The 13204-nt window shown below is 37.9% G+C and overlaps 1 long non-coding RNA gene and 1 pseudogene across 1 annotated transcript; both read right to left on the reverse strand.

The window, feature by feature from the left end:
* Window positions 1-245: 245 nt before the first annotated feature.
* On the reverse strand, window positions 246-2161 carry LOC129366055 (GTPase IMAP family member 4-like; annotated as a pseudogene).
* Window positions 2162-2589: 428 nt separating this feature from the next.
* LOC129365920 (uncharacterized) lies at window positions 2590-6564 on the reverse strand. Its single transcript, XR_008606565.1, has 3 exons — window positions 6429-6564; window positions 6305-6355; window positions 2590-2620 (listed from the first exon to the last, which is right to left on the reverse strand). It is a non-coding gene; the product is annotated as an uncharacterized LOC129365920 (long non-coding RNA).
* Window positions 6565-13204: the final 6640 nt, after the last annotated feature.

The raw sequence follows: 13204 nt of genomic DNA on the forward strand, positions 1-13204 counted from the left end.
TTTGTACAGTTAGAGCACATTTTCTTTATTTTAAATTAAATCTTTTCTCAGATCTCTGATTTTGAAACTAATTAGACAACAAAGTTAAATAAACTACAAGAAAATATGCTTATTAAACAGTAAAAAGGAGCAATCAAGAATAAAGTGAAGCACCAATAACTAAGTAAACAATGCAGTGATTATTAGGAGAAGTAATATTACAGGTTAGTATTAATATGCATTTTCAGAAACAAATGTTGGCTGAGCGCTTTGCATTCTGGGAGTTTATTTTGTTTCTTTTCTCTTATTTTAACACCAATCAGATTCTGGATAAACTTTATTGGTCATTTTTCCTGCACAAACAGGAGATTTTATTTTGCTTTCAACTGTTCACACCATATAACATCTCCTTGGTGTAGCATTTGCCTTCATTCTCCATCATGTTGATCTTTTTGATCAGATCAGTAACTTGTGATCGATCTTTATTTTGATGGTTATTGAACACATGGTATCTTCCTCCACACTCTCTGATCAGATTCTTACAGGCATCATCACAATGATCTTTAACGTATTGTTCAATGGAGATCTCATCATGTTCCAGTGTATCTCCTCTGGTAAACAGGACGATGGTAAACTTCTTATAATTTTCTCCCAAAACTTCCTGAATCAGTTTCAGTGTCTTGTGTCTTCTATAGAGAATCTGCCGATCGGTAAAACCTGCAGGAAGACATGAGGACCTGGATGCACCAGACTGATACATTCCCTTATCTCTTCATTAACCTGACTCAAGGACATGTTGGTGTCAAACAGACCAGGAGTGTCAACAACATCAACATGGCGACCGTCTATCACACATTCAGCTTTCTCACAGCTTCTAGTAACTGACTGTGGAGAAACTCCAGATTTAAACAGTTTTCTTCTCAGGATGGTGTTTCCTGATGAACTCTTCCCCTGCCAGTTTTCCCAATCAGAACGATCCGGAGACGCTCTGGATTATCTGGGAAATTACAGAAAAAATAATATGAATATTACATTAAATTAAATGAAAAGTGCATCAAGCTTAAACCTTTAGATGTAATAATTAACTGTAAACTGAGGAATTGGTCTCTGTCTCATAAAATCATTAAGTTTTCTGATGTGAGCTGGGGAATGATTGAGTTCTGCAGCTTTAGATGAGTCTCTTCTCAACTCACCTGAGTTAAATAATAAGGCAGGATGCTGAGGAAATGATTCAGTTGTTTGACTGTGTTGGAACAGAGAGCCATCTAAGAGTTTCATCACAGCCTAACCCACCGGCCCATCCCCGCTCTGAGCAACAGCTTTATTGCTCCTTGATGACCGTAAATGGTAAATCAGTAATGACACAATCAGCAAAAGTCTTTGTCTAGCCTGCAGAGATCAGCAGGAACCAGCCATGAATGAATGAATGGATGACCTTTGACCCCAAGAGGGTCTCTCCTCCTGAGGACGGCTCAGGAGTATCACTGGTTATAAAGCATGTCACAGCAAGACGGCTAAAAGCAGCTGCTGCATTTTATTCTGTTTAATTCCAGTCATAAAAATGGAAAACATGACCTACAAACTGTTCGTCACTTCAGCTTTAGATTATACATCGGCTCAACATTAGGTGGTATCAGAACGCTATCTCTGATTAAAGCTTCAACAGTTAAGGAATAGAAACATGATAGTCACATGCGTCATGTGATCAGAATTTTGATTAGCTTCCTTACTATGTTGAGAATATAATTTGTTCTTTTATCCTGGTTCTGTTCTTCACATGTTGGTTCAGATTCATTTTTTAATGAGGGCGTGGCTAGTTCCTGTCAGTCATTCTGAGGCTGACAGACCATAACACTGAAGTAAAAAAGTTGGTTTGTATCATTTCCTGCAGACAGTCTGTGATTAATATGGATCCCTGAACACTGAGAGATTTAGAAACATTTTCTAGTGTCTTAATCAAAAATTTGACCATCAGAAGTGTCAGAAAATGAGAATCTGCTACAGTGTACAACAGATTATTTTAGATGTTGAGTGTTTATTTTTTCTTCATGTGTTCTCATGCTAATGATTAAGTTGTGTAAAAACTTTCTTTCTTACCTTCAGAGAATCTTTTCTCCTTCCCTTCCAACAGATCTGATGTGTCCTTTTGGTTTTTCTCCACAATATTCTCAATTATCTCCATTAACTGTTCATGGCCTCCAGAGTCAGCTGAAAACATATAGCATCTTTCTTCACAGTGATTAATAAGTTTTTTAGTGTCAGGATATCCTATATCATTCTCTTGTGTTGTGATGACCGCTGAGTGTTTGAGAGCACATCGACCAAACAGCCTCAAGGTGGCAACCATTGCATTTCTTTGGTCCTTATCGAAATCTGAAGGATTCACCAACAGCAGCAGAACATTTGGTCCAGGATGACAAAGATCCCAGCAGCTCTTTACCTCTGCTTTCCTTTTCTCAGTTGACATACTGAACAGGTCAGGAAATGTCACCATAGTTACTGGTTTTCCTGTCCACTTTCCACAGTGAGCCACACATTGGGAAGGAGGTTTTTGGATGAAAAGTTCTTGATTTCTGATCATCTGCTTAACAAGTTCAGTCCTTTATTCTCTTTTCTCCGAGTAGTACAATCCTAAAAGAAACTGTCACACCACAAAGAAAGAAATGAAATGTTAAAACAATCATATTGCAACACAGAATGTTCCTGCATTCAGTTGGTGATTAATATGAAAATCACCAGCATATCAACAACATGCTGAAAAAACTCAAAACAAACTGAAATCACATTTGTGTCTCATTTAAATGAGGGCAGGCCAGTCTGTGTTGTAACATTCATAAACGGTGTAATTCAAAGTGTGTTATCTTAAATAACAGCTGTTATTAAGATAATGTGATTCATTTTCTTTGTAGTTGTCAGGACTCCAGCTGCAGCTGTTAAGATGGGCTTCAACTGCCTGATTATTTTAGAGGTCAATTTAGAAAACATTATAATATTCTGCAAAGCAGTTCAGGCTGTAATTTAGGTCACTGGTAAACCGTCCTGATGACTCTTTCTTTCTATCTTCTTACTCAAGTCAATATAGCACAGACCTCTGCTGGTTCTTTAGTTTATGGGTAAATAATGTAAATTGTTCAAATGGTCAACACCGTCGGTCCCTGCAGTTGACATGTGGATGTCAAAAGTTTCTGCTGTTATTCCAGTTGAAAAGTTGAGTTGTGATCTTAATCACATATTGAAGAAGTTTAGACCACTACATTTTTAAATGTAAATTATAAAATTAAGTTGGTAGCACTGTGTTGCCCTGCGACAGACTGGTGACCCGTCCAGATGCCCCCGCCTCTCGCTCAAAACGTAGCTAGAGAGGCAGCAGCACCTCCTGACCCACTGGGGACAAGGTGTCAGAGCATGGAAGGATGGATTATGAAATTATAACTCTCTTGAGTTTCTTTTTCTATTGTTCAGTTATTTAATGCTGTAAAAATATGCACAACCACTACAACTACTACTAAAAAATCACAATAATTTTCGCAAAGAAAACAAAGCATATTTTGAGTAATGTTTATTAATATAGCAGCTTTCAGTCAAAATTAACTCAAATAGCTAAAGCAGACATTAAAAACAACATACATTAAAAAACACCAACAGACTATTATTAAACAGGTAAAAAAAATTATATAAGGTGAAAAATATATCAAAATAAACTAGTCTAAGAGTTGGCAACAGCAAATAGAAAGGTTTTATACCTCCTGTAGTAAACAGGCAGCTGATTCCAGATTGCACATAAAATCTAGTTGAAAAGTTGAGTTCTGACTCCTGGAACAGTTAATAGGTTTGATTCACATGATCTTAAAGGTTAGAATATAACCTTTATAACTGAAAAAATCAGAGAGGCAGTTTTTACTAGTAAGTGCTTAATAAATCATTAATTTGGAGATTTTAAACTCTGTTCTTTGAGCACAGGTCGCCAGAGCGACAACCTCAGAACGGGACTAATGTGCTGATCTCTTTTTGATTTGTAAGAAATGTCACAGCACCACTCTGAAGAAACTGCTTCATTGGTTTGTTGACTATTCAGTGAAAACAAAGTCACAATAATGGAATCTGCAAAAACCAAAGGCATGAACTCGTTTTCAGTATCTTGACATGAGTCATCTAATTCTGGCAATATTTAGGTGGTAATTTGCTGTCTTTCTAAATTTGGTCAGTGACATGCAGAAAAATAATATATGATGATAAAATACATTATATTGCTATTTTCACCCTGTGGTTTGCACTATAAAGATCCTATTTTTCATTTAGCTTAACCAATTCTGATTATTTTTTCTTCAGAATTGCAGAATTTTCCCATGTTCCGATTCAAATGCTCGCAGTGGCGGAGCCAGAGGGGGGCCGGGGTGGCACTTGCCACCCCCAACAGAGACCTGGCCCCCCTACTGCCACCCCACTGGAAATGGTTATTTTAAAATATAATACTTATGAGATCGGCAAAGATTTGCCAGGAAAACTGTACTTCCGACTGTCCCTGAAGGCAGCCCGATGCCCGACTGTTCATTGGTTAAACTGACATGTTGGTTCCTGCTTGATCCAAAACACATAAACGGCTTTAGAGTTACACCGTCAGGAGTTCTGCAGGTATTTCCAACATTTTACCGCTCAGCAGTAACCGCTGTTACCTTCCTAATGAGAGGCGGCTCTTGTCCATACATTTCTAAAAAGAAACAAAATGGTTGTGTACCGCTACATAGTGCCTCGTTTATTATATTAGCCATGCTAGTGCTGGTAGATCGTGTTTTAGACAGATTCTTTAACATATGTTTTAGTGACATGCTGCCCTCTAATGTTTTATCTCCCAGCTCTTGCTTGAAATGTGTGGTAAGAATATGAGAAAAACCATTAATATAATGACTGAAATGTAAGTAGGCTATGTCATATGAAAGCTTTGAATTATAACCTCACTCGTTATATTAATTCATTTTAATTAATGTATTTTTAATTAGTATTTTAGCTAGCTACAGAAACTAAAAACTATAGTTTAAATAATAGTTAAAATAGTGTCTCTGCCAAACAGTCATGGAGTCTAAATACCAGGCTCTTATTTTGTGTAGAGCCAAAATGAAGAGAAAAGGGAAAATCTCCCAGTTCTTCTTAAAGAGGCAAAAACCAGACCAGACCAGGACCAGACAGACGGATTTACTATAGTCGTAGTCCAAACTATGTTTGGCATGTGGACGGCTACGATAAGCTCAAACCATTTGGAATTGGGATCAATGGTTGCATTGACGGTTTTTCCAGAAGGCTAATATGGCTTGAGGCCTACAAAACAAATAATGATCCAAGAGTCATTGCTGGATACTTCATGGATGCAGTGATTAAAGCTGAGGGTTGTCCTGAAAGACTTAGAGTGGATTTAAAGGTTGGACTTTGGATTTAGGATCATATTTAACTGGGAGCTGGAGCACACTGTTATTCTAAGGAGGCTTGTCTGCAACTGCTCCGGTATCTCATAATTATGACTTTGAAAGTCAAAATTATGACTTCCAGTTGGTCTTTTTTTTTTTCATGGCGGAAATGGGCTTCCATAATAAACAGCGGCTCATGAAGTCCAGAAATATGGACCAAGTAGTTGCTTGGTTTGTATTCACGCTAGAAGCGAATTGTACCAACGTTTATTTGGAAATGGACCAAGATCACACCAAGGCCTGCACCAGGATTTGCTTGCATATTCACATCTGCAGAAAAAGTCTTAATGTGGAAACAAACTGGTCTTTTTAAAGTGGATCAAATGTGTCAGGTGTGAATACACTCTGAAACTCAGGTGAAAAATAGACCACAAAATTTTCTATTTTCATAATTGCAAGTGTCTCATAAAAGTTTACCTTTGCAAAATGCCTTTCTACACCTGTGTGCTCTTTACTGTTACCAGACCATCAGGAATGTCAGTAAAACATTTTAAGAATTCAAAGTTTAGTATTGATCATATATATATACAGTGGAGCCCCAGCATTTGGGAGGGTTACAGATCACAGCTGCCATAAAAAGCTGAAATATGCTTCTGAGTCTTAAGTCTTATTTATTAAATATATTTTTGATTATTTAAACACCAAACATACCTCAGTATGCAATACATGAACATGAGCAACCATCTTAGCGCTACAGCAGAAGCTAACCTCTGCACACCTGAATGAAAACTGCAATTTTACAAACACAGACTTTCACCAAAATGAAGTTTTAAATATTAGTAAGATTCTAAAAGGGAATATTTTTTATGTTTGGTTTGTCTAAATGAAAATTTATGATTTATCAAAAAAATGGAAAATTAACTTACTGCCATCTTTAGGAAGCTGCAGAGGAATCTGCTCAGTTGTTTGAGAAGGATCTGTGAAAATACACAAACTTGAAGCTTAAATTTTATCATTTAAAAAAATATACTGACAAACATTATTACTTACTTTTAACAACAGCATGGAGTGAAACACCAGGAGGCTCCTCTTCCACAAACTCATAAACGCTCACATGTTCTTCATTGTTCTCTTCATTATTTGATCAAACTGAATCAGCAGCTCTTGAGGTTCAACCATCATTTGGAATAAATATCTGTATCTACACTCTGTGATCAGATTCCTTATCGGATGATTCTTCATCTGTTCTTTCTTTAATATTGAACCTTCCTGTTTGGGATTCAGGATCATTACCAGTGAATGACTAAATGATTCATCATTGAAATGGTAAAGTGCTTGGTGGATGCTGTGCTTTTCTTCCTCAGTGAAGTCTTCAGGCTGAAGAACCAACAGGAACACATGAGGTCCAGGATGAGAGGCTGCAGCACATCCCTAATAAACTCTGTAATGCTGTCCGCTGTGGGGAACTGCAGATCTGGAGTGTTGATAACAGATATTTTCCTGTTTCTCACTGATCCAGTGATTTTGATAAAGGAGTTTGGTTTCGTGGTGAAACTTTTCCCTCCCAGTATGAGGGTCCTAACTAGATTTCTGGGACCAGTTGCCTCCCAGTAGGACAACCCTCAGTTCAGGTTCAGACACTGGAGCAAAGACACAGAGAAAAAGACAAAATGAGAACATAATGAAAAATGAAGGAACTTCTCTATTTTATTTAAAATCTTACTGTCTTAATCATGAAGAATTATCAAACACAACTACTTTATGTTTCTGTTTTGTTATGATTCTGTTTTGATAACTGAGTATTTCTTTTCTCATTCAAACTTAGACTCACAGGAAGGAGGTATGAGTTCATTGCTGTGGCTTCGCTTCAGAGGTGATGTAACTGTAAATAGAGACAAATACATTTATTTAACCAGAATGAGAAATCATCTAATTTTCATGTTAAAGACTATCCCCTATCTCTCAGGGTTTTAATGGATCCATAAGTAAAAAATAGAAGCAATTAATGATGATGACATAACCAACACAAAATACACATTTCATTGCATTATTTAAAAATTATAATAGAAAGCAGCAAACATAAATGCTGACATGCAAACTTTACATTGCCGCAGACATATTACGGAGGCCTTTTTCCTGCCTATTGAAGTTCTCTTTATGCAGCTAACTACAGTAATTATAGTTCAATTATTATAAAAACTGTTGATGCATTTTCAGGAGGGATTTAAAAACCTCAAGATGGACATTTGCAAGTCAAATCTTCCTAACAAGTAATGTCTCATCTTACTGTGTCTCACTGGGTAACTTAGGTTTATTTCTATCATGTGTTTGGATTAATCGAGAAATTTAATAGAGTTATAACACAGTCAAACAAGGTTGACTTCAATTTTCCAAGAAGAATGGCAATAATTGTTTGTATGTTTCCTCTGCTAGCAAACTGGTGTTTTTTAGGACGCACATTGTTTTGAGTAACATGGACCAGTTTGTCTAAAGTAAAGGTGAATACAAATCAAAGTTGAGAAACTTTCATGGTCAAACAGACACTGTTGAAAAAAACCTTTTTTAAAAAATAAGATTTTAAAGTTTCTGATCACACTGTCATGGAGATCAGCAGAGGAAATCAAAGTCAGATAAGTTGGACTCACAATATGCTGGCATAGGTTTGATAATGCTGCTTTGACTCATGGGCTCAAAATCTGCAAAGATAAAGAACCAAATACAATCAGAAAATCAAATAAATAAAAAATCACTTAAAATCTAAAAACCTAAAGTTTTCCAAAAGCTGGGAAATCAAACAAGTCCAATAAGAAAAGTTTTAATAGCTGCTGTCAAACAAAACAAGACTATATGAAACTAAAAACCAGAAGATCAGGAACAGTTGTTTCTCTGTTCAATCCTTGCAGGTTTCTTTGTGAAAACATGCAAGAATCTGCATGTGAAGCTTTCATAAAGAGAATGAAGCAAACATTTGTTTTTAACAATACTTTCATGAACATTTCCAGGACCAGAAACTAAAGTCTCAGGTCAGAGACATTTCTCTCTAGTGGCTTTGATTCCTGCAGCAGTGTCTTAAAGGTCTGACTAACAAACTGGGGGCCACCAGGAATCTTGGGCCCCATGACTAAAAAGATAAATTGGGGCCCCCCATGTTACAATTTCTTGAGTCTATTTGACCCCAAAAAACACATCAGATGTTAAAGGCTTGCAACTGCCTTGCTGCCTTTGGATTTGAGCAATATATTTACTGCTAATGCATTTTACATGCAACAGGCCGCATGCAGTATGCAAATAGGTTCCTTAAATTTTTTCTCTAAGTTTTAATTTACTGAAATGTCTCTCCCCATGAACATGAGTCATAGGCAACATGAAAAATACACATGAAGCAAACCAGACTGAGTTGCATTTTATTCAAGCAAGCTGCAGTAAAATAACTTTAATAAAAAATATGTTTTCTCCATATTTGTTAAAGCTGTCATGACAGACAACCATGAGATTATCTGTCTCACAGTTTGCTATGAGACAATAATCTGTGTAAAAATCAATCTCCACCTCCTCCCTGAACCACTATTACTGGCTAAAGTAATGCACCGTTCCGACCGAAATAACCAATCAGAACCAGGAGGAGGGTCTCAGTGCTGTTAATCAACTCACTGCTAAATGTGCTAATGGTGGAGAAACAATTTATTGTTACAGGAAAACTGTTTATCTGCTGTCATTGGTAGCTATGCTAACTAAACTGAGCACTCACAACAGGCTATGCTAGCTGCAGCGTAGCACAGAGCAAGGGGAGGGTGATGAGCAGCCGCATGAGATTGTGATTGACAGCACTAAAACTCTCCTGTCTCTGATTGGTTGTTTCTTGATAGCACTGGGAGAAAGTAGAGGAAATAATTTTTTCACAAATTATCTCTCATATATACTGTCACAACATAAAATCAGTTTCAACAAATATGTAAAAAATATATATTTTTTTAATAAAAGTTATATACTGCAGCTTTAATTTCACTTAGGAGAATAACTAAGGGGGGACAGGGAACTTATAAGCTCTCTAATATTTTAGAAAATTTTGGTTTAACACAAACAAGCAACACACACTCAAGGACACACACTGGACCTGGTTATCAGTAAGGGTGTGACTATTTCCAATGTCTCTGTAACTGATGTCGCCTGTCGGATCACTTTGCTGTTATCTATGAAGGTTCTTTATTCTTTGACCACTTGGACAAACAGCTGCTGTCACAAAACGTTCTTTCACAGAAAACATTAATCAAATCTACTCTTCCTCCTCACCCTTAAGCTGTAATGATGTAGATCAGTTGGTAGATGATTTTCAGTCTAAAGTTTCATATATCATTGATTCTATTGCCCCAATTAAAGTAAAGGTTTGTCTGGTAGAAAGAAATCTCCATGGAGAAAAGAACAAACAGTTTCTGCAAGAGAACTCTGTCTCAGAGCAGAACGACAATGGCGTAAAACTCAACTTCACGTTCATAATGACATCTACAAAGAAAAACTACGTAACTATCACTTAACACTAAAACATGCAAGGGAGGCTTTCTTTGCAGATGTCATAAACAAAAACATCAATAATGCTCGAACTTTATTTGCAACAGTTGACAGGCTCACAAACCCTCCTGTGACGTTACCACCTGAACTCCAATCTAATGCTGATGTAATAAGTTTTCTGATTTCTTTTCAGAGAAAATCCAAAAAATCAGAGGATTAATCTGTACATCAACTTCAAAGCCAGAACCATTGCTGTACCAAAACAAAACAAATACAGGAAAAATGACCCATTTTCAACTAGTTAATTATAAAACCCTAGAAGAAATTATAAGTCAATTAAGTTCAAGCTCCTGCTGTCTGGACGTCCTTCCCTACATTTCTTTAAGAAAGTCCTGCCTGTTATTGCTGCAGATCTGATCCAAATCGTAAACTCATCGCTACATCAGGTGTTTTCCCCCAGGCTTTGAAAACAGCAGTCATCAAACCACTGTTAAAAAAGAACAACTGGACAAATCACTATTGCAGAATTACAGGCCGACCTCTGACCTCCCATTCATCAGCAAAGTTATTGAAAAAACTGTGTAAACAATTAAATAATGATAGCTTTGACATCATGATGACCACAGCACGGAGACTGGGCTAGTCAAAGTATTCAATGATATCCATATAAATACGGACTGTGGGAGAACCACAGTGCTGGTTCTGGTTCTGGTTCTGTTGGACCTCAGTGCAGCTTTTTGACATGACATTACTGAATGGACTGGAGAGTTGGGTTGGACTCTCGTTCGGTGCTCGACTGGTTTGAATCCTACATAAAGAACAGGGATTTTTCTTTCAATGGGAAACTTCTCATCAAAGAGGTCAAAGGTCACATGTGGGGTACCCCAAGGTTCAATCCTAGGACCCCTCTTATTTAATATTTATATTCTCCCACTAGCAGGTTAACAGGAAATATATATCACATAACTATGTGGATGATACTCAGCTCTACATTATGATGTCACCAGGTGACCTTTGACCCCATCAAACTGAATAAATGCTTAGAACAGATAAATGTGTGGATGTGCCAAAACTTCTCCAACTGAACAAAAACAAAACTGAAGTCATTATTTTTGGACCTAAAGAGGACAATCTAGAGTTATAGATCTAGCTATAGATCTAGAGTATAGATCTAGAGCTATAGATCTAGATATATATCTAGAGTTATAGATCTAGAGCTAGATCTAGAGTTATAGATCTAGAGCTATATCTATCTATAGCTATAAATAGATCTAGAGATCTAGATCTAGTTACAGATCTAGAGCTAGAGCTATAGATCTAGAGCTATAGATCTAGAGTTATAGATCTAGAGCTACAGATCTAGAGCTATAGATCTAGAGCTATAAATATAGAGCTATAGATCTAGAGCTACAAATATAGAGCTAGAGATCTAGTAGTTACAGATCTAGAGTTATAGATCTAGAGCTATAGATCTATAGTTATAGATCTATAGCTACTGATCTAGAGCTGTAGATATAGAGTCAATGCACAGCTACAGTTATTACAACTAAAAACTAGCGATCAGCCTGAAACCTGGGGAGTAGTGATGACCTCTGACCTGAACCTTGTGAGCCACATAAAGACATTACAAAATCAGCCTTCTCACCTGAAGAACATCTCCAGGATTAGAGGACTAATGTCTCAGCCAGATCTAGAGAAAACTCATCCATGCGTTTATCTTTAGTCACATTGATTATTGCAACAGCGTCTTCACAGGCCTGTCCAACAAATAATCCATCCATCCATCCATCCATCCATCCATCCATCATCCATCCATCCATCATCATCCATCCATCCATCCATCCATCATCCATCCATCCATCCATCCATCCATCCATCCATCTTCTGCCGCTTATCCAGGTCGGGTCGTGGGAGCAGCTTAAGAAGGGAGGCCCAGACTTCCCTCTCCAGCCACTTCCTCCAGCTCCTCCGGGGGAATCCTGAGGCGTTCCCAAGCCAGCCGAGAGACAAAGTCCCTCCAGTGTGTCCTGAGTCTTCCCCGGGGCCTCCTCCTGGTGGGATGTGCCCGAAACACCTCACCATGGAGGCGTCCAGGAGGCATGCCCAAGCCTCAACTGGTTCCTCTCAAAGTGAAGGAGCAGCAGCTCTACTCTTTGTCCCTTCCGGATGACCGAGCTTCTCTCTCTAAGGGAGAGCCCAGCCACCCTACGGAGGAAACCCATTTCGGCCACTTATATCCACAATCTCGTTCTTTCGGTCATCACCCAAAGCTCATGACCATAGATGAGGGTGGGAACAACGATCGACCGGTAAATTGAGAGCTTCGCTTTTTGACTCAGCTCTCTCTTCACCACGACGGACCGGTCCAGCGCCCGCTTCATGGCGGACGCCGCGCCAATCCGCCTGTCGATCTCGCGCTCCCTTCTTCCCTCATCCTCACTTAAGATCCTGAGATACTTGAACTGCTCCACTTGAGCCAGGACATCCCCCCCGACCCGGAGAAGGCACTCTACCCTGCTGAAATGTACTATACAAATAAAATTTGATTGATTGATTGATTGATTGATTGATTGATTGATGATTGATTGATTGATTGATTGATTGATTGATTGATTGATTGATTGATTGATTGATTGATTGATTGATTGATTGATCTGTAATTTAAATGCAAGCTCAGGAGGCTGTTTTATATTATTATTTTATAAAGATTGTTAGAATTTCTGTCAGCAACAAATACTTTGTTTTGTGTGTAATTGTAAAAAGAGTAAAGACAGAGAAATCCCTGTAGACTCACTGGAATGATGCTAACTAGGTTGTCACTGTGTAGCTCACCTGTTGTACTGGGACAGGGGTTGAAGGTTATGCTGGTATCGGGGTTTAAACTGCTGCCGACTGGCTCACCTGTTAAGTGTGGTAAAATGTACAGGGACAAGTTAAATATATGAATATGTTGGTAACTTTTATGTTCCTTAATTCATTAGATGCTAGTGAAATGGAGGCAAACAGTCTGCAGCTAACTATGCTGAATGGGTGATCATTTCACAGTCAACGCCCCTCTCTCTGAGAAAAACTGGGTTATAAATTGACACTCGTCTTTTTCTCTATATATTTTTTTGAAAACCTACTTTGTTATTTTTCTTAGCGGCATAGAAAACAGTTGTTCTTGTTTTCTACTGACTGCTGCTGAAAAGCTCACCGTCAAGCACTAAGCAGGAACCATTTGACAGAGGTACGGGGAGTTCAGGGCAAATATGGATGTGAGCTTTTTGGTCTGGGAGGGGTAACATTTAATTTTTACTGTTAAAAACAATTTTTAAAAA

The sequence above is a fragment of the Poeciliopsis prolifica genome, unplaced genomic scaffold, assembly GCF_027474105.1.
Source record: "Poeciliopsis prolifica strain line A6 unplaced genomic scaffold, Auburn_PproV2 SCAFFOLD014, whole genome shotgun sequence".
Taxonomy (NCBI): Eukaryota; Metazoa; Chordata; class Actinopteri; order Cyprinodontiformes; family Poeciliidae; genus Poeciliopsis; species Poeciliopsis prolifica.